The sequence below is a fragment of the Aplidium turbinatum genome, chromosome 11 (genome assembly GCF_918807975.1).
Source record: "Aplidium turbinatum chromosome 11, kaAplTurb1.1, whole genome shotgun sequence".
Taxonomy (NCBI): domain Eukaryota; kingdom Metazoa; phylum Chordata; class Ascidiacea; order Aplousobranchia; family Polyclinidae; genus Aplidium; species Aplidium turbinatum.
In genome coordinates, this window is record NC_137482.1 from 9,255,196 (window position 1) to 9,275,493 (window position 20,298).

A 20,298-nucleotide genomic window follows, 5' to 3' on the forward strand; every position below is an offset into this window, starting at 1 on the left:
GCGGCCCGCGGAAGGTATCAGCGTACAAGCATAACCAAAAATACTTTTCTTGAGGAGTTAAAGAGCACGAAGGCAAAAAATATTTTCCGGGAAGCATATTTTCGCTTTGCATACGATTCCACTGACCGACCAACCCGATTATAGTTCTAGGTGGGGGGTTGGTTAACGCTATTCCAATGCGATGTCCACTGAATGTCCAACCACACTGTCCCAGTGGTTGATTAAAATGTCTGTTTTCGAAATTCGAAAATGTCTGTGAGCATAGTGTTGCTTATTTTAAGTTTGCCAATGTCATGTAAACACTAGTGTGCGCTTCACCGTTATGGTGTTTCACGAGCAGTGTTCTCTTTATGCAAGTTTTTGTTGGCAAAATAGATCGGTGTGCCAACTCAATTATAATAAATTGGAAAAATATTGTATATAAATTTAAAAACTTTTTGTGATTGTATTATGAAAATGTTTAGCTTAGTACTGCAAAATGTTTTGTTTTTTTAAAAAATATGAAACGCTTCACGATTTTGCGTGTCATCCTTGCGCAGGGACCATGCTAATCTTCTCTGTATAGTTCCAATTTTAGTATTGCCGAAGCATGTAGCCTACTGCCGAAGCAAGTACTGCAAAATGTTGTTAATCAACAAATTCTTGCCACGCTGATAAGTGATAAGCATCGCAAGTGACAGTTGTCTATAATAAAAGAAAGAAAGTTTTATAGACTCTCACAAAAAGGATGAAAAACCAACTCATTGCTTTTTTACAGGGAAGACTGTTCATGAATAACGATAGAATTACGATTTTTCGGTGATTTCCGCAAGCGTTTGTTTCATGGTGCCTGGTTTCTTTCTCCTTGTTATTGGAGCCTATTTTTCGCTGATATGTGGCCTCGTTTATTAGGCATTGTTAAAAATGTCAAAAGTGTTGTACAAGGAGCTTGGCCTGGCAGTAGCGTTGTTCGATTAATTTTGTTGCTGCGGTATTCTAACATAAATATGAACAACATGTAACGCTGGATACTGGGTACGAAATGCGTTCTTTTCTAGCATAAGAGTCAACCTACCTAAAATTTTATTAGTGCGGCCCGCCACAGCTCTCCTTAGTGCCAAAGTGGCCCGCATGCAAAAAAGGTTGGTGACCCCTGCGCTAGGCTATGTACAATCACAAACAGACAAATGTCGTTTAGACGTTAGCCATGCTATGCCAACGTTTAAATGGATGATGAAGGACGCCAATCAATTCTCAGGTCACAGTATGACATAAGTTATTTTTTGGAGTAAAAGTTAAAAATAGCGTTTCTGTAACAACAAAAAAACACAATTTCTGGTGCCCTTTTGTTGGTCAGGCCTTTCTAGACCCAGTTTCTAGTCTAAAAATTGACAGCAATCCATTATTAAACATATTTTTTAGAAAGAATAAAGGATCGCTAAAATGCAATTGTTTTTTATACAATGCGATGGACCAACAAAGGAGATATGAATTCAAGTAAACGCAAGCTGTAAATTTCGTCTGTAAACGTAACGTCTGTAAAGTAAAGTAAAAGTCTGTAAACGTGAAGTAAACGTCTGTAAAAGTAACGCAATAAACTATTTCTCGGCAGCCGATTTGTAGCAAGAATTGACAGCGATAGACACGTGTTTCGCCCATGAGGCTGGGCTTTTTTTTTTTTTTTTGTGGAAAGAAAAGAGCCAACAAAACCAGCAGGCGCCAGGGCAGAGGACATTGTGAAGAAAGGGGCGTTCTTACGGCTATCAGCACAAGGCTGAGCACTCACTAGTACAGCGAGCAGTTGCGATTCGCTAACCATAACGGTGTAGCTTCCACGCTAGCCATTCAGACCATCCAATCAACAATATGTTTCTCGGCAGCCGATTTGATTAAGTTAAACTGACTGGTAAAGCGGTGGTCGAATAAATTTGTGGCTAGAATACGGTGCGATACTGATGAGCCCAGCCTCATGGGCGAAACACGTGTCTATCGCTGTCAATTCTTGCTACACATCGGTTGCCGAAAAACATGTTGTTGATTGGATGGTCTGAATGGCTAGCGTGGAGGCTACACCGTTATGGTTAGCGAATCGCAACTGCTCGCTGTACTAGTGAGTGCTCAGCCATGGACTTCTAAATAGTAGCATCTGGACTGGAAACTCAGTGGGCAACATGAGGCCAAACAGTTGGTACAACAGTTGGCCAACAGTGGGCCAACAGCCAAGTAACTAACCCTGTTGGCCCACTGTTGGCCAACTGTTGTACCAACTGTTGACCTCATGTTGCCCACTGAGTTTCCAGTCCAGATGCTACTATTTAGAAGTCCATGGCTCAGCTTTGTGCTGATAGCCGGGAAGAACGCTCCTTTCTTCACAATGTCCTCTGCCCTGGCGCCTGCTGGTTTTGTTGGCTCTTTTCTTTCCACAAAGATAAGAGTTAAACTACTGACAACCTGACCAGTTATCTGAATAGTGACCCCTCCTGACAGCGCCCGTTCTAGACCGTGCCCTACAGGCGAGAGCCTGTGGGGCCGTGTCCCGGCGGCCACCCGTCGCCTGAACGTACGTTGGTCCGCCCGCCCGGATGGCGGTCTTGAGTTGGCCGCGGGGAGCTCCACAATCACCCCTCCTATAAGGAAAAAAGTGGTGCCGACTCTCCATCAACACAATGACTTGTGGTGGAGGAGACAGTGAGAATCCAAACCTGACCAAGGCAAGACGGTCAGTGCCCACTGCCTGTCCGGATTTTCAAATTCCTGGACCCGGCGGCCGGAGCTCCTGTATCACGCGGACCGAGTATTTGCGTACAAAGCAAGATTGAATCTAATGCCACTTAAATCAAAACAAAGCCATGGCCGCCGTTACCTACCTGCCATGTGTCGTGCGTGTGGGAAAGCGGAAGAGACTCTCCCCCACATATTGAATCACTGCCCTACCGTGATGACTGTCGTCACGGAACGACACAATTCAGTATTGACGGAGATCGTGAGGCACGTGCCTGCCGAATGGCAACCCGGGCTTTCCATAGATAGTACGGTTCCACAGCACGTGGAAGCGGGGCCGATCTGCGTCCTGACATCGTCTTGCAACGCCCTGACGGTGTCACGGTCGTATGTGACGTCACATGTCCGTTCGACAACGGCGCGGATTCTCTTCGAAAAGCCGCCGACAGGAAACACGACAAGTACGGCGAGTTATGTGTCAACATAAAGGAAGACAGGAAGCGCCCTTGCAGGGACGTCCTGTCACTTCCGTTCGTCGTAGGCTCCCTCGGGAGCTATGCCCCGACGAGCTCTCGAGCTCTGACGGCCTTGGGCGTTCCTTCTCGTGGGGTAGCAGAGGTGGCTAGAAAAGTGGCTTCCCTCTCAATCGAAGGATCCTTCCGCGTCTGGAAAGCTTGGAACGCCGGGCTCACTTGTGGAGGGGCTACGTCATAGAAAAGACGACTTCAACGATCAGAAACTTATTCCCCAATAACAGAAACGTTGCAGTAAGTATCCGAGCGCGCAAGACAGCAAACTGTTTAGACGTCATAACCTTGTATCAATTGTCTTAAAATTCATCACCTTATATCATCAACTTATGTCTATTAACTAGTGTCATCTGTTTTATAGTGCTCCAGTCTCATCAAACCCAAGCATTCAAAAATGAACAAAGGAAAGGAATAAAATGTCTAATGTACATTGTGAATCGAGACTGGTTTAACAGCAATTAAGTAACTTCAATCATCACTATATCTCTATGTATTAATCAATCAATTGTTTCGAATTATCTTACGCTGCCTTCGCCTTGTAACGCTGTTCTTGCCCGCTCGGATCAACCTCGCTCTGCTTTCAACGCATTGATCAACACGATCCCCTGATCAACTCGATGCAGCCTCAAAATTTCCACCCCAATTTTCTACTTTTTCCTGGTAATGTAGCCTATCAGTGCCTCTGGTTTCGATCGCTAGCCTCCCCGACCCAGCTGGGCAAACCTGCCTCAACGTCTGGCCAGTGCACATCCGTGCTCGTCGAATCAAGCTTACTCTTCTCCAGTGAGTATGTATTACATTCCCACCTATATGTTTTGTTTCTATTGATTAATCGAGCCTCTGCTCCACATTTTTATTTGAATTTCGTCTGTCACGAGAGCCAAATTATCCTTAAATAGTTGACTCTCTTCCTCGTGGTAGACTCCAATTTTATCCGCTCTGCCTACTGGCAGACCGGGTATAAGAGTTAAGTACCTGCGGCGAGGTTGCGTGAAGGAGACGTGGGCGCCGCCCGGCGGTCAATTATTGCCGGTTCCAGCGTCCACACGCGACTGGTCGCCCGGCCCGTCGCAGACCATCTTTCTGGGCTATGCAGAAAGAGCCTGTCTCCGTGGCCCGCTCCGCCATTCTAAATTTGCGGACGGGTCATGTAACGTTTTCGATCCACACTCTCCCTCCACAGGTACCTCGACTCCCCAGCCTATCCCACGCGACCTAAGCTGGTGAACTTACCCCTCCGGGTGCATCGTCACCCCTAAATCACGCCGCTGCGGGGTGTGGCAGGCCGGTTTTTGAAAGTCTTCGACCTGGCTATGTTTGTTTGTGCTCTCTCGCCGTGTCAATTCTTTGTACCCGTGCGCTGTTGATGCGAATAAAACAGTTTAACACAATACGGTGCGATACTGATGAGCCCAGCCTCATGGGCGAAACATGTGTCTATTGCTGTCAATTCTTGCTACAAATCGGCTGCCGAGAAACATATTGTTGATTGGATGGTCTGAATGGCTAGCGTGGAAACTACACCGTTATGGTTAGCGAATCGCAACTGCTCGCTGTACTAGTGAGTGCTCAGCCTTGTGCTGATAGCCGAGAAGAACGCCCCTTTCTTCACAACGCAATAATCTATTAACACAAAGACACGGTTGGCTTGTTAGAGGTTTTCTAGAGAAAACATTCACCGCTTGGTTGGCTGATACTTGACATGATATTCAAGGCGATTATAAAATTAACAATAGGTAATGTCATAAAGTTTACCAGTGCAATTCAAGCCATCTCCCTTCCAACCATCGTCACAAGCGCATGCGAAACTGCCTGGTGTGTTCTCACAATGTGCATTGGTGCCGCAATCAGTAGTGTTGCATTTAGCTATGTCTGTAAAAATATTGCCATATCAAAGAAAGGTAAACATCATTATGACATAGGTCAGTGCCGGTCTTTGGGGTGTGCAAACCGTGCGATCGCACAGGGCCCGCAAATTAGGTGAGCCGCAATTTACTCAGAAAATGAGGTAATTTTGTCATTTCCAATGGAAAAATTCAACAAGTGAATTCAACAAAGGAATTAGCAACAAGAAAACATAGAGACTCAACGGGTGCAACCTATTTTGTCTTATGAACATTTGGTACCCTGAAAAGATCGAGAAAAAAAACAACAGAGCCAAAGTCGCTGATCGGAGTTGCCGCAAACATTTAAAAATTTCTCTCGATCTTTTCAGGGGACAAAATAGGTCGAAATTTGATTTGTTACTCCGAATTTAGGGTACGAAATTTTCAGAGAACGAAATAGGTTGCATTCAGACTCAACATAGTCACATACGGTAGCTTTATTTCCGAAAAATGCCGAAGAAAGCATGATCTTATCGTTTTGCTATGCCACCAGACAGCACAATTTTACAGTAATAATCATACCCAAACTTGTTGAACATGCTCTCAGAATTCCCCAAATTCAAAGTAATTTTTTAAAAATTTTTTGGTGGAGGCCCCAGACCCCCCGACGCTGGGTGTCGGCCGTCAAACCACCCCGTACCCTTTCAAAATACCTAGCTACGCTACTGAATTGGATCATTGTCATTGGGGCCCGCAAAGTATATTTTGCACAGGGCCCGAAATACCCTAAGACCGGCACTGCATAGGTGATGTCATAAAACTTACCAGTACAATTTAAGCCATCTCCTTTCCAACCATCATCACAAACACATGCGAAACTGCCTGGTGTGTTTTCACAATGTGAATTGGTGACGCAATCAGCAGTGTTGCATTCATCTATGTCTGTGAAAATATTGCCATATCAAAGCAAGGGAAACATCATTATGATATAGGTGATGAAATAAAACTTACCAGTGCAATTCAAGCCATCTCCATTCCAACCATCATCACAAACACATGCGAAACTGCCTAGTGTGTTCTCACAATGTGCATTGGTGTCGCAATCAGTAGTGTTGCATTCATCTATGTCTGTGAAAATATTGCCAAATCATAGCAAGATAAACATCATTATGACATAGGTAATATCATAAAACTTACCAGTGCAATTCAAGCCATCTCCCTTCCAACCATCATCACAAACACATGCGAAACTGCCTGGTATGTTCTCACAATGTGCATTGGTGTCGCAATCAGTAGTGTTGCATTCATTTATGTCTGTGAAAATATTGCCAAATCATAGCAAGTTAAACATCAGTATAACATAGGTGATGTCACATAACAGTCTGCCCATGGATAGCTCAGTTGGTTAGCGCGTTACTTCTGGAACGTAGAAGCTTTAAGATCAAGCGGCACTGGTTCGACTCTCGGAGTGCGCGCTTGAGCAACGCACGTTAAGGACTGCTCTCCATTCAGCGGCATGTAATGGATGGAACAATTCCACAGCAACAAGACTTCAGCAATCGGAAACTTCACTTTGTCAATTTCGGTGACCGGGCTTCGAATTTTTTTTCACACAAACGTTTTGCTACTTCGCATAGAGTTTGTATTTATACCGTGGGAATACAAACGTTTTTCGTTGGCTTGTTTGGTTCAGTGGTTTCGTCTTTTTCCTTATATTCGTGAGGATATGGGTTCGACGACCATCGAAGTCAATTGTTTTTTCTTTAATTTAATTTTTGCGGTGCACAAAAGCTTTTCAAAACAAGTAAGGTTTGGATTAGGGTTAATTCTTAATCAATTCGGAAAATTTTACTTTTGGACTAGTGACCAGAATCAATTTTTTTCTCAACTTTTTTAAACTTGACTAGACTAGGTGTGTCTCCAGACTACTTTTTTTTTTCAAGTTCAATGTTTAGATTTAGACCTGAAGGGCGAAAATCGGCTGCTGTGAGGGCGAAAATCGGTAAAAACAGTTACGTGCGCCGCGCGGTAACCACTAATGGCTGCACTTACAGAAATATGCAAATGAGACAAAAAGTTTGGGGAAAAAAAATTGCGACCGGGCCTGCGTCAGTGATTCAAAGCCTCTACAAGTATGCGAAACTTCCAGGATTAAACTCTGCAAGAAGCTTTCACAGTCCGAAGATAAAGATTCAATCGGTCAATCAACTTACCAGTGCAATTAAAGCCATCTCCTTTATAACCATCATCGCAAACACATGCGAAACTGCCTGGTGTGTTCTCACAATGTGCATTGGTGCCGCAATCAGTAGTGATGCATTCATCTATGTCTGTGAGAATATTGTCATATCATAGCAAGGTAAACACCATTTTGACATAGGTAATGTCATAAAACTTACCAGTGCAATTCAAGCCATCTCCTTTATAACCATCATCACAAACACATGCGAAACTGCCTGGTGTGTTCTCACAATGTGTATTGGTGCCGCAATCAGTAGTGATGCATTCATCTATGTCTGTGACAACAATACCATATCATGTCTTGCCAATCCTTACAGGTTAATATAATTTAAATTTAGGTCTCAAGTTTTTAAGGTTACAAGATCTCAAGGTCTCAGGGTCTGGCCACATGGTCGCAATGTCGTTTACCAAATTTAGTGCGCAGATATACTTCAATCCCAAGTAGAGATGGTGAATGAGACAGTTCAGTCGACTCACCGAGTCAGCAGGGCTTGAAGTGATAAATCCGTACAAACAACAATCCAAATGAATAAAGTCACAACAGTCATATACCAAATAATTCAACTAGTGTATCTTATTCAAATAGAATCCAAAATTTACAATTAGCAAATGGTCGAGAAATATTTATATAACATAACCTTTCCTATTTTATGCTGAAGGATTACCATTGAACAGCTCGCTTTACAAAATGCAGTTAATATAAACTCAAGAGAATTTCGTCTATACTTTCATGAGTAAATAAACGTTCACTTCGCTGAACTATAGCGCTGATGTACTAAAACACAGAGAATGTGTGTTATTTAAATACAAAGTGAAGAAAAGATAACTTCAAATTGTATACCTGGGTTGAAACAAGCAAGCGGAGAACAATCGTTCGCTAACGTTGATATTACATCTTTCAAAATGCGGCGAAAGCATCGAAGAAATAATGCGCTAGGCTATGTACAATCACAAAAAGACAAATGTGGTTTAGACGTTAGCCATGCTATGCCAACGTTTAAATGGATGATGAAGGACGCCAATCAATTCTCAGGTCGCAGTATGACATATGTTATTTTTTGGAGTAAGGGGTAAAAATAGCGTTTCTGAAACAATAAAAAACAGAATTTCTGGTGCCCTTTTATGGATCAGGCCTTTTTAGACCCAGTTTCTAGTCTAAAAATTGACAGCAATCCATTGTTAAACTTGTTTTTTAGAAAGAATAAAGGATCGCTAAAATGCAATTGTTTTTGTACAATGCGATGGACCACCAAAGAGACATATAAATTCAAGTAAACGCAAGCTTTATGTCTGTAAAAGTAACGTAATAATCTATTAACACAAAGACACGGTTGGCTTGTTAAAGGTTTTCTAGAGAAAACAGGCACCGCTTGGTTGGCTGATACTTGACATGATATTCAAGGCGATTATAAAATTAACAATAGGTGATGTCATAAAACTTACCAGTGCAATTTAAGCCATCTCCCTTCCAACCATCATCACAAACACATGCGAAACTGCCTGGTGTGTTTTCACAAAGTGAATTGGTGCCGCAATCAGCAGTGTTGCATTCATCTATGTCTGTGAAAATATTGCCATATCAAAGCAAGATAAACATCATTATGACATAGGTGATGTCATAAAACTTACCAATACAATTCAAGCCATCTCCTTTCCAACCATCATCACAAACACATGCGAAACTGCCTGGTGTGTTCTCACAATGTGAATTGGTGACGCAATCAAGAGTGTTGCATTCATCTATGTCTGTGAAAATATTGCCATATCAAAGCAAGGAAACATCATTATGACATAGGTGATGTCATAAAACTTACCAGTACAATTCAAGCCATCTCCTTTCCAACCATCATCACAAACACATGCGAAACTGCCTGGTGTGTTCTCACAATGTGCATTGGTGTCGCAATCAGTAGTGTTGCATTCATCAATGTCTGTGACAATAAAATGATATAATATTGTGCCTACTTCTACCAACATCACGTCATATTGTGACCATTGCTATAACTCGTTAAAGTAAAGTGGCGATCGTCAAAAGAAAAAAAGGTAACGATGTTGTTTTGAAACTAAACGTTCAATATTTTCAGCTTTTTTAATAATTTGAAACAAATAAAATTTACACACTTTCATTCGACCACGTCAAATTCATGAAAATTTACATCAAACGCACCAGTACAATTCAAGCCATCTCCTTTCCAACCACCATCACAAACACATGCGAAACTGCCTGGTATGTTCTCACAATGTGCATTGGTGTCGCAATCAGTAGTGTTGCATTCATTTATGTCTGTGAAAATATTGCCAAATCATAGCAAGTTAAACATCATTATAACATAGTTGATGTCATATAACAGTCCGCCCATAGATAGCTCAGTTGGTTAGCGCGTTACTTCTGGAACGTAAAAGCTTTTAGTTCAAGCGGCACTGGTTCGACTTTCGGGGTGTGCGCTTAAGCAACGCACGTTAAGGACTGCTCTCCATTCAGCGACATCTAATGGATGGAACAATTCCACAGCAACAAGACTTCAGCAATCGGAAACTTCACTTTGTCAAATGCGGTGACCGGGCCTCGAATTTTTTTTCCCACAAACTTTTTGCTACTTCGCATAGAGTTTGTATTTATACCGTGTGAATACAAACATTTTTCATTGGCTTGTTTGGTTCAGTGGTTTCGTCTTTTGCCTTATATTCGTGAGGATATGGGTTCGACGACCATCGAAGTCAATTGTTTTTTCTTTAAATTAATTTTTGCGGTGCACAAAAGCTTTTCAAAACAAGTAAGGTTTGGGTTAGGGTTAACTCTTAGGGTTAGGGTTAATTCTTAATCAATTCGGAAAATCCTACTTTTGACCAGAATCAATTTTTTTTCTCAACTTTTTTAAACTTGACTAGACTAGGTGTGTCTTCAGACTCCTTTTTTTTTTCAAGTTCAGTGTTTAGATTTGGACCTGAAGGGCGAAAATCGGCTGCTATGACGGCGAAAATCGGTAAAAACAGTTACGCGCGCCGCGCGGTAACCACTAATGTCTGCACTTACAGAAATATGCAAATGATACAAGAAGTTTGTGAGAAAAAAGCATTCGCGACCGGGCCTGCGTCAGTGATTCAAAGCCTCTACAAGTATGCGACACTTCCAGGATTAAGCTCTGCAAGATGCTTTCCCAGTCCGAAAATAAAGATTCAATCAGTCAATCAACTTACCAGTGCAATTCAAGCCATCTCCTTTCCAACCCTCATTGCAAACACATGCGAAACTGCCTGGTGTGTTCTCACAATGTGCATTGGTGCCACAATCAGTAGTGTTGCATTCATCTATGTCTGTGAGAATATTGCCATATCATTGCAAGGTAAACACCATTATGACATAGGTAATGTCATAAAACTTACCAGTGCAATTCAAGCCATCTCCTTTATAACCATCATCGCAAACACATGCGAAACTGCCTGGTGTGTTCTCACAATGTGTATTGGTGCCACAATCAATAGTGATGCATTCGTCTATGTCTGTGACAACAATACCATATCATGTCCTGCCAATCTTAACAGGTTAATATATAGAAAGTTAGCAGTCGTTAAGAGCAAAGAATGCTTGGCACTGTTGACAAAGTCTCAATCTCCACTTTCACCGAAGAGCGAATAAATTGGCTATACAATCAACATAGATACTTTTTGCGTGGTCTCGTTAAAACTACGATCGCACACGGTGAGTCAAAAACAAATCATAATATGTTGCTACTGTAAACAAAACTAACTTCGTTATGACAGCATGCGATGAACGCTTAACTTTTTGCAATTTGAATTTTTTTTATTACAGAGTCTAAACTGATGATTAACTCAATAACAAAGCAGCTTTTTCAGCATTGAATCTTAATTTATTCAAAAAATTACACAAAGTAAAAACAGACAAGCTTTATGTCATCAACATGACACAAAACAAACCCATAAAACATACCAGTGCAAGTCAATCCCTCTGCAGTCCAACCATCATCACAAACACATGCGAAACTGCCTGGCAAGTTCTCGCAGTGTGCATTGGTGCCGCAAGCAGTAGTGTTGCATTCATCTACGTCTGTGAGTATAAAAGTAGGCTATATCATATTTAGTCCACCCGTAAAGCTCAGTACATCACGCGGGACACAGCAAACACTAAAATAATGCTGATAAAAAATAAAAATAAACATAATAAATTTTGTCATTAACACGTGAAAAGCTAAGATCAGGAATGATAGCCCATGTTTTCAGATTTGAATCCATATTAGACATATCTTGACAATAATTAAGCGATAGTATGTTGACTGATGAATTTGTATTAATTGGGTTGCGTGGCTTATTCATTGAGAGAAGTCATACCACAGTCTACACTTAACACACTTTTGTCTTGAGAAATTCGTAGCAAACTTTCGAGTAATTAATGGCCTTCTAAAAATTGATACGAACTAAAACCAACAAGTCGTTTTATAAATAACTACTTTGAACAGTGCAGTTTCTTCAGACGTAACTGCAGCTGTTGTTGAGTTTGTAAAGATTGCGATACGGTAACCTGGTACATAAAACCAAAATCTGAATCGACAAAATTCTATAAAAGTTTGCAATGTAACAATTTTGATCTTTGTTTGTTGACTAAAAACAATGGAAAAGGGGTTAGCTCACCATAAGATGCCGATTTCTGCCGGGCTGATTATATGATGATCATACTCTATGATGCACATACACTGCGATGTTTTATTTACACTACAAATTTACGATGATCATACGCTGATCATACACATCAAGAATAAGATGTTTGCCAATTCACGTTGCCTAATTTCAATTCTGACACTTTTTGATTTAAAAACTTAGGCCCTTGAGTCAAAATAAAATTGACATATTGAAACCTAATCATCATGACACAAGAAATGTCATAAAACTTACCAGTGCAAATTAAGCCGTCTGCTTTCCAACCATCATCACAAACACATGCGAAACTGCCCGGTGTATTCTCACAATGTGCATTGGTGACGCAATCAGTAGTGTTGCATTCATCTATGTCTGTGAGGATAATCGTATAAGAAGAAAACTTAGAAATTAGCCCTTTTGATAGTTTGTTTACTCCAGGTTTCAGCAAAACACATTAGCTGGACTAAACAATATTGCCTGCTTTTAGTTAGTGCAGCTTCTGCTGCAGATATACTTTTTTTCTCAATTTTTTTCTGTTCAAACGTTTTCAACACAATGCAATAGAAACACTTATTACGGTATTTCTGTTGCATATTGTGCTAGTAAAATTTCTAGAGTTCTTCTGGTGATTACAGGCTAGGTTTCCAAAGATGTTTAAGATGGTAACTAGCTTTATTTACAATGTTTGGTCAATGCTTACGACACACATTAACAAAATGGAAAAAATTGCAGGGTACAAAGTTATAAAATGCACAAAGTTGCCACTCAATTCAATTCACATCGCAGATAAAGCATAAAAAACTGAACAGTTGCTGGTAATGTCCAGCCAATAAATCTCCACACTAGCTCAACATCAACATTACCTTGAATCATGTAAGAAGATGCTTGAACGTGGTGATATTGAGCCATTGTAGAGATCAACAGATTTACAGGTCGGACAGTAGGCCTACTGCTTTGCATCATGTGCATTGTCAATCCAGTTGGCCAGTAGTTTCATACATTTTTAAAGTTTACAGCAGGGTTACTCAACTAATGTTAACAAAGGTCCAGTTTGACAAGTTGAATATTTTTAGCGGTCCAGTGAATAGGTTATTTAACACGCAATCACAAAAATTAAATTATCTGTACCAAACCACTTTGTTAGGTAAAATGTAAATCGACTTGGATTTCTGAGGAAGTGTTGGGGAGTCGGGTGGAGAAGCCCCCCAGCAACTAGGATAATTGCAGTAAAAATTGCTTCCTCCCAGTAGAAATTTGTTTAAAGAAGCCCTGAAACGTGGCAATGAGGTTATTCTTCCAAAAGCTCAAGGTCCACCATCAACACCCGGAAGGTCCGGACTCGGACCGCGGTCCGCCAATTGAGTATCCCTGCTTTACAGTATATTCTGCAAATTTCTTCTATTTTGTCGATTTGTCTCTGTGGTGGGCCATTTTGCTACTAAACAAGAAGTTTTCACCTGTTCTAATTCCCTTGCCAAAGTCAGTCGTGCTGACAGACAATAAGTCAAAAATAAAGCTTGTTATCATACAGAACATCTTGTGGTAGTCTAGCTTGCAGTCACCAGAACAAATGTAGACATTTTTTTAATTAGATGCCCAGTGACAGTCCAATTTTGTATTTATTATCAGATTTACTTCATTGTTTGTTGTAGTGTAATGTGATTGTAATTTCAAAAACTTTTGGTCCAAATTATAATTACATTTAGGCCTACCTGCAATATCAGCCTAGAAGAATAACTTTTTTAGATAGCTGGAAACTTTTATACTACAAAACGGAACTTACTGGGTACAGAGAATTTTCACAAATAAATCTTTGTAAAATGCAATTCTACTTCTCTTTGATTTAATCAAACTATACATAAAAATTATCAAATATTGTTATCAGAATTAAATATCACAAATATTGAAACATTTAAGTTTTGTAATTGAAACTAGTAATTAATTACATCTGGAAGTAATTGTAATTTGAAATTTTTAGAACTATGTAATTATTATTATAATGTAACTAAAAATTTAGATGGTTTAATTGTAATTGCACTAAAACTATGCAATTAATTCAATTCTGTTTTACATTAAAATGAAACGCTTTGTATCATATTTTTGATGAAAAGGTATATGTCCCAAAATTAATAGAAAACCTTTGATGCAGGTTTTATTTTGGTTTGAATTCTAAATAAAGCAAAATAGTCTGTCTTTTTAAAAATAAAAAAAATTAGTAACAGTTTTGTGTCAAGTCCTTTAAAATTTGTCAACTAAGGTTTTTATTTTGAACAGTGTTTTCTGAATCTGCAGTCACACTGAGCCGGTTTCCTACAATATTCACCTTACTGAGTCTTTTAAAGTAAAAAGTTTAGGAAACTTTTTACTTTTTCATTTCTTTTGTGTATATATGTATTGTAAAATTTAAATCGCCCTTGTTACACTTACAAGTGTTAATTGCCGGCCTATTTTCATAACCGACGAAGTAAAAGTTTTCTACTTTCTCTTTCTTTTCTAGGTTTGATGGCTGTGCACTTGTGCAGTTTCAATATATTGTTTTCCAAACAGTGTTTTATAGATGCATATTTTAAACCTTTTGGTTTTGTCATCTTTTCCATTTATTGGTGCCAAATTCATGTGTTTATTTCATCATTCTTTACATATTCGAGCCAGCAATGAAACATAAAATTGAATTGAATTTAAAAATATATGCAAGTCAAATACTCATATTTCTGCAACAATTTGTATAAAGCAAATTGATCTATATATATATTTATCTGATCACGTGAAATTTTTATCAACATAAAACAAGTCACAAAACGTACCAGTGCAAGTCAAACCAACCGCATTCCAACCATCATCACAAACACATTCGAAACTGCCTGGTGTGTTCTCACAATGTGCATTGGTGCTGCAAGCAGTAGTGTTGCATTCATCTATGTCTGTGAAAATATTGCCAAATCATAGCAAGATAAACACCATTATGACATAGGTAATATCATAAAACTTACCAGTGCAATTTAAGCCATCTCCTTTATAACCTTCATCACAAACACATTCGAAACTGCCTGGTGTGTTCTCACAGTGTGCATTGGTGACGCAATCAGCAGTAACACATTCATCTGTATCTGTGAAAATAATGCCACGTCAAATTAAGTACGGTAAGTAAGAAGTAGGCTAATGATACTAAATTTACCTGCACAAACCTTGACCAAAAACTTCAAACCACCCCCATTGCTCTGTAGCTGATTGCAGAGGTGGGCAGTAACTAGTTACAAAAGTAACTAGTTACTGTAACTAGTTACTTTTTGAGTAACTGTAACGGTAACTTCGTTACTATTTTCCAAAAGTAACGAAACGTGGTAACTAGTTCCTATTTTAGCACTTTTTCAACAGTTACAGTTACAAGTTACTTTTGTATTGAAATTTATGTTTCTAATTGCCGTCCATTACTCTGCACATGTTTGTGTCATGCTTTATGCGTGTTTGCTGCGCGTTGCTCAGTAATGCATTCTTCTCGCAGCTGTATCGGAGCAGCACTGCCCATGCGCGGCGCTCTTGTTTTGTGATCTTATGGAGCAGAATTGCCATATTGGCAAATTCATCGCCAAAATCCAGAAATCGGGCGATTTTTTAAGACGTTTGGCTTCATATTTATGGTTTGGCGATTTGGCTTTTTTTTAGCGCTTTTTGAGAACTGATTTGGTTAAATTAATTGCTTTTGGTGATTGGTCAGTATGTGACTTTCTATGCAATGTTTAGCAAAAGTGTTTGGCGACACTTGATAGCTCATTTCATGCTTGTCGTATAGCTGCCAAAGGTGTACAGGAGTCGTATTTTTGGAGTATTTAGGACCCGGAGTCTCGGTGTTACGTTCACTGTTCGCAACCTCATTACATCATTGTTTTCTCGATTCAAAATTGGAAGTCGATGTCTAAGTAACTTCGAGTCATAGCAGAGAAAACAAATTATTTCCTTTGTTTCGAGCATTTAAAGAGAATATAGTTTCGGGAGAGAGTTTTCTTTTTTGTACCAATATATTTAAACTTTTTGAAAGTAACTATAACTAACTGACTATAAGCATCAAGAAACACGCAACGATTATAAGCAATAGTGTGGAAAACAGACAGACGGAAAACAAACTACATTAGGAAAAGGCAACTGCGTAACTAGAAAAGAATTTGCACCACAGGGTGCGTGATACATCTAATAAATGTTGAGGAGAATGGATGCGCCTCCCGCAAATAATTGTTTGTTTAAATTTGGATTACAGCGTTTATGTTGAGATTTATGAGTAACTGAAAGTAACTAGTAACTGTAACTAGTAACTGTAACTAGTTACATTTTTGAAATCGGTAACTGTAACGGTAACTCAGTTACTATTTTGGCCAAGTAACTGTAACTGTAACTCAGTTACTTTTGAAAGTAACTTTGCCCACCTCTGGCTGATTGTAGCATTCTGACAGTTATACAAGTACGATACAACAGACAAATCTATTTTTTATTGTCAACATCAAATTCATTTTCCCGTTTCTGGTTATTTCCCTAAAACACAACTTGACGGTGTTGCTAACAATAAAACAAACTTTTTCTGTGACAACATCTGTCGACGTCGAGTCACTTGTTTTTTGGCAAAAGTTCAACTTATTTTTTGAAAAAAGCAAGCTTTCCACATTTAACAAATGTAAACATCACATGAAGATTAAGCATGGCTATTGACTCTTAAGCAAAAGAAAACAAATAAAGAAATTCTACACCAAGTGAACCAAACCAGAACTCTGTTAAAAAGTATGAAAACCAGACAATATAAATTTCTCGGTCATGTAATAAGAAAGCAAAAACTGGAGCATCTCTCTTTAACTGGTAAAATTTTTGGAAAGCGGGCACCTGGCAGACAAAGACAAACACATCTGGAACAATTTAACGACAAAACAGAAAGAATTATCCATGCAACATATAATAGGAACATTTGGTCTAATTATTCATCTGAGGCCGTCGATGCCTGGTTCAGGCAAGGCAATTGAAGAAGAAGAAGATTAACTCTTACCTTCAGATACAATAAAAGTCTGATTGTGTGCGGTAGTGATAATTTCTGTGAAAACAAGATCCGGAAAATATTTACTGGGGTATCTTCCGTCTGGTAAAAAATATGCAATACAACAAATTTGCTTATATTTGTCTTGTTTTTCAATCATTTATTCAGTTACACGGAGTTTACATATTAATGCTTCATAGGCTATAGTAAGGATTTTCCCTGACATGTCAGGTACGGTAATTAAGTGTTCAATATTTGTGTCAGGGGAAAATGTTAAAACGTGCCTAAATGTCCGTGATTTTTGCACTCAAACTCATAAGTAGGTTAATTGATGCATTTCGGTTGAGTCTGTTAACTATAAATTGTTTTGCTTTTGTGCTAAAGCTTTTGCGCATATTCAAACAGTGGAAAGAACCAGCAACTCTTTGGTAGACGTGCTGACAAGTTTGCATTCAATTTAAAATGTAAGCTACTCGAAGAAGGGAAGAATGGAAGCTTTTTGTCTCTTAGTTAAAGAGTTTCTTTCTGAAAAACGCACAGAGGGATACGAAATTGAATGTAACAACTTTCTTTCCGAAGTTGCAACTCTTTATGGAAGATGCTTGGGATAAGTCATTTGAACAGATAAGTTAGATAAAATCATTGATTGGTTGATTGATTGATTAATTGATTTTGGATAACTTTTATCTTTAGATTGGGAAGCTTTTAGATTAAGATGTTTGAGGCTTCATCCTGGCATAGGCTACTCGTAGAAGAGGAGGCTTTGAACCATTGACGCAGCCCGGGTAACCGAGTTTGACAGAGGAAAGCTTCCGATTGTGTTGTTGTCTGTGAGTTAGCCTATTCCATTCCTTAGGTGCCACTAAATAGAAAGTAGTCCTTGATAGGCTACGTAGCTCAAGCGCATACCCTAAGAATCGTACCGGCGTCGCTTGACCTTGAAGTTTCTTTGTTCAAGCATCCTTGAATGAGATACCGTACCAAGTTTGAATGCTGTAGAGGTTTGTGTGAACCCCTATCTGGTAAGCAAAGACATGCATTTGGACGATGCAAAATATTAATCTAATGTCGTTTGTGGAATGTCACATCAACGATAAAGAATTTTCTGCTTTGTCACGCATACAAACTGGTGCAAGTACTTTGCATGTCAATTCCGTAATCCGTCTCGATAGAAAATCAGTCTTCCCCTCCTAGTACCGGTACCTCAGTTGCCAGTTGGTTAAAAGTCCGACTTTACGAACAAAGAAACGTCATGCTCAAGGGGAGCTGGTTTCTCGGAGTGTGAGCTTGAGCAACGTATTTCAAGGAATGCTCTCTTAAAACTCTCTTAAAATCTTTCATCTAGGTGGCTCTAGGAGTTTGATTGATTGATTTGAATTTTTATCCTCGGACTGGGAAAGCTTCTTGAAGAGCTTAATCCTGACAGTTTCGCATACTTGTAGAGGCTTTGAATCACTGATGCAGGCCCGGTCACCGAGATTGACAGAGTGAAGTTTCCGATTGTTGAATTCTTGTTACAGGGGAACTATTCCATTCATTAGATGCAGCTGAATGGAGAGCAGTCCTTAACGTGCGTTGCTCAAGCGCACACCCCGAGAGTCGAACCAGCGCCGCTTGATCTTGAAGCTTCTTCGTTCCAGAAGTGACGCGCTAACCAATTGAGCTATTGAGTCTAGTGAATGGAATAATTTACAGGACAACACTTGAACAACAAGCACAAACTTTATTTTCTCAAAGTCCGTCTACGTCAGTGGTTTAAAGCCTCTACAAGCAGGCTATACGAAACCGTCAGGATTAAGTTCTAATAAGCTTTCTCAGTCAGAGCATAAAGATTCTCTCAATCAATCAATCTATCTCAAAAACTGTCACCATTAGGCTACACCTAGCAAGTTAATCTTTTTACAGTGACTTAGAGTTTGCAGACGTTGAACTTGAATCAATGTACACAGGGGGGATTTTGTTAGCTGAGATGATTGCATGATAGGCTAAACATTACTTGGCCACATGTAAAAACAAATGTAAGCAGTTCCGCAACTTCTTACCATGCTTTTTACTTGGAGGAGCAAGAGAATCTTTTGCTTGCATTTGGTTCACTGATGTAAAAAGAAAAATTAACAGCAACATCTTCATATTTCTTTTTTTTATTATTTCAATAGATGATCGCTTAATTAGGCAGTCGGAAACAAAAAAATATCTTTATGAGTTTTGAAAGCAAAGCAATCTTTCGTTTCAGGTTAGACTTATAGCCAAATAATTACCGTATTTGGTTTCAAAACTTGAATAATTTCATTGTAGCCTAAACGTTGTGAATCCAAAACCTAATCAAAACTCACATAAATTTCAAAGTTTTTCTTTTTTTTTTGCAACTAAACAAAGCAAATTTTTCAAAGTTTTTCCAAGGTATCTCCTTCGCCTATCTGACCCACCAAGCGTAAAAAATTGATATTAATAACATTGATTTAATACTCTTAGTCTTCCCACAGGTTAATTTCTAAGTCTAAACTTACCAAACACAATACTATGTTACTGTCGTAGCCTACTGGCTAGCATTAAGCGTTAAAACGTGTATTCAACAAATAGCCTATCGGTAAGTCTATACTTTTTTTTAAATATTTTATGAAGTTTGTCTTCCCCGAAAATTAAAAGCTTTGAGAAAAAGTTTCAAGTTTTATTGAAGTAATCAAAAGTAATTTTTAAAAAAAGAATGTAAGCCTAAACTCGATTTCACATTCTGTTGTAACTTCATAAACTTAAGACTTTGCTTATCTGGAAATTCTATTAGTTTTGCATTAAACCCTTATCTAGTATTTTTTTCTAATATTGCATTAGAAGTCGTTCTCCTCAAATAGCTTGTATAGGTTGGAATAGGTAAAAATCCTCTTTGAAAAATATGCTGTTGTCCTACTGATGCGTACTCACCAAGACTTTTATATCAAAGAAAATAATTACAATGGAGGATGTTTACCATGATAGTTTTTGCTGTGGGGCTAATTTTAATTTTGCTTGCATAGGCTCATAGTTGTGCATTCATATCTTAAAGTACCTCCCTTGCATGTGATGTTTGCTGGTCTTATTTCAATAAAATACTGCATGCGTGCCAATGATTAATTAATTATTGAACTGAAAGTACTTGAAGTATTAGATTGAAAAAGTCATTATGATGCAATTAGATAAAAAAAACACTTTTCGTAATAATAACAGCACTCTGGACAAGTTGTAGACAAGAAATGATTAAAGTTCAAAAAGCTATTGTAGCCTACCGTAGGCAATATATGAAAATTGGTAGCCTACTGCTATCTCCAGGTGGCCATGGTACTGCTTATAGATTATTTTC

The 20,298-nt window shown here is 39.0% G+C and overlaps 1 pseudogene; it reads right to left on the reverse strand.

Moving 5' to 3' along the window:
• Positions 1-494: 494 nt before the first annotated feature.
• LOC145780410 (U6 spliceosomal RNA) lies at positions 495-590 on the reverse strand (annotated as a pseudogene).
• Positions 591-20,298: the final 19,708 nt, after the last annotated feature.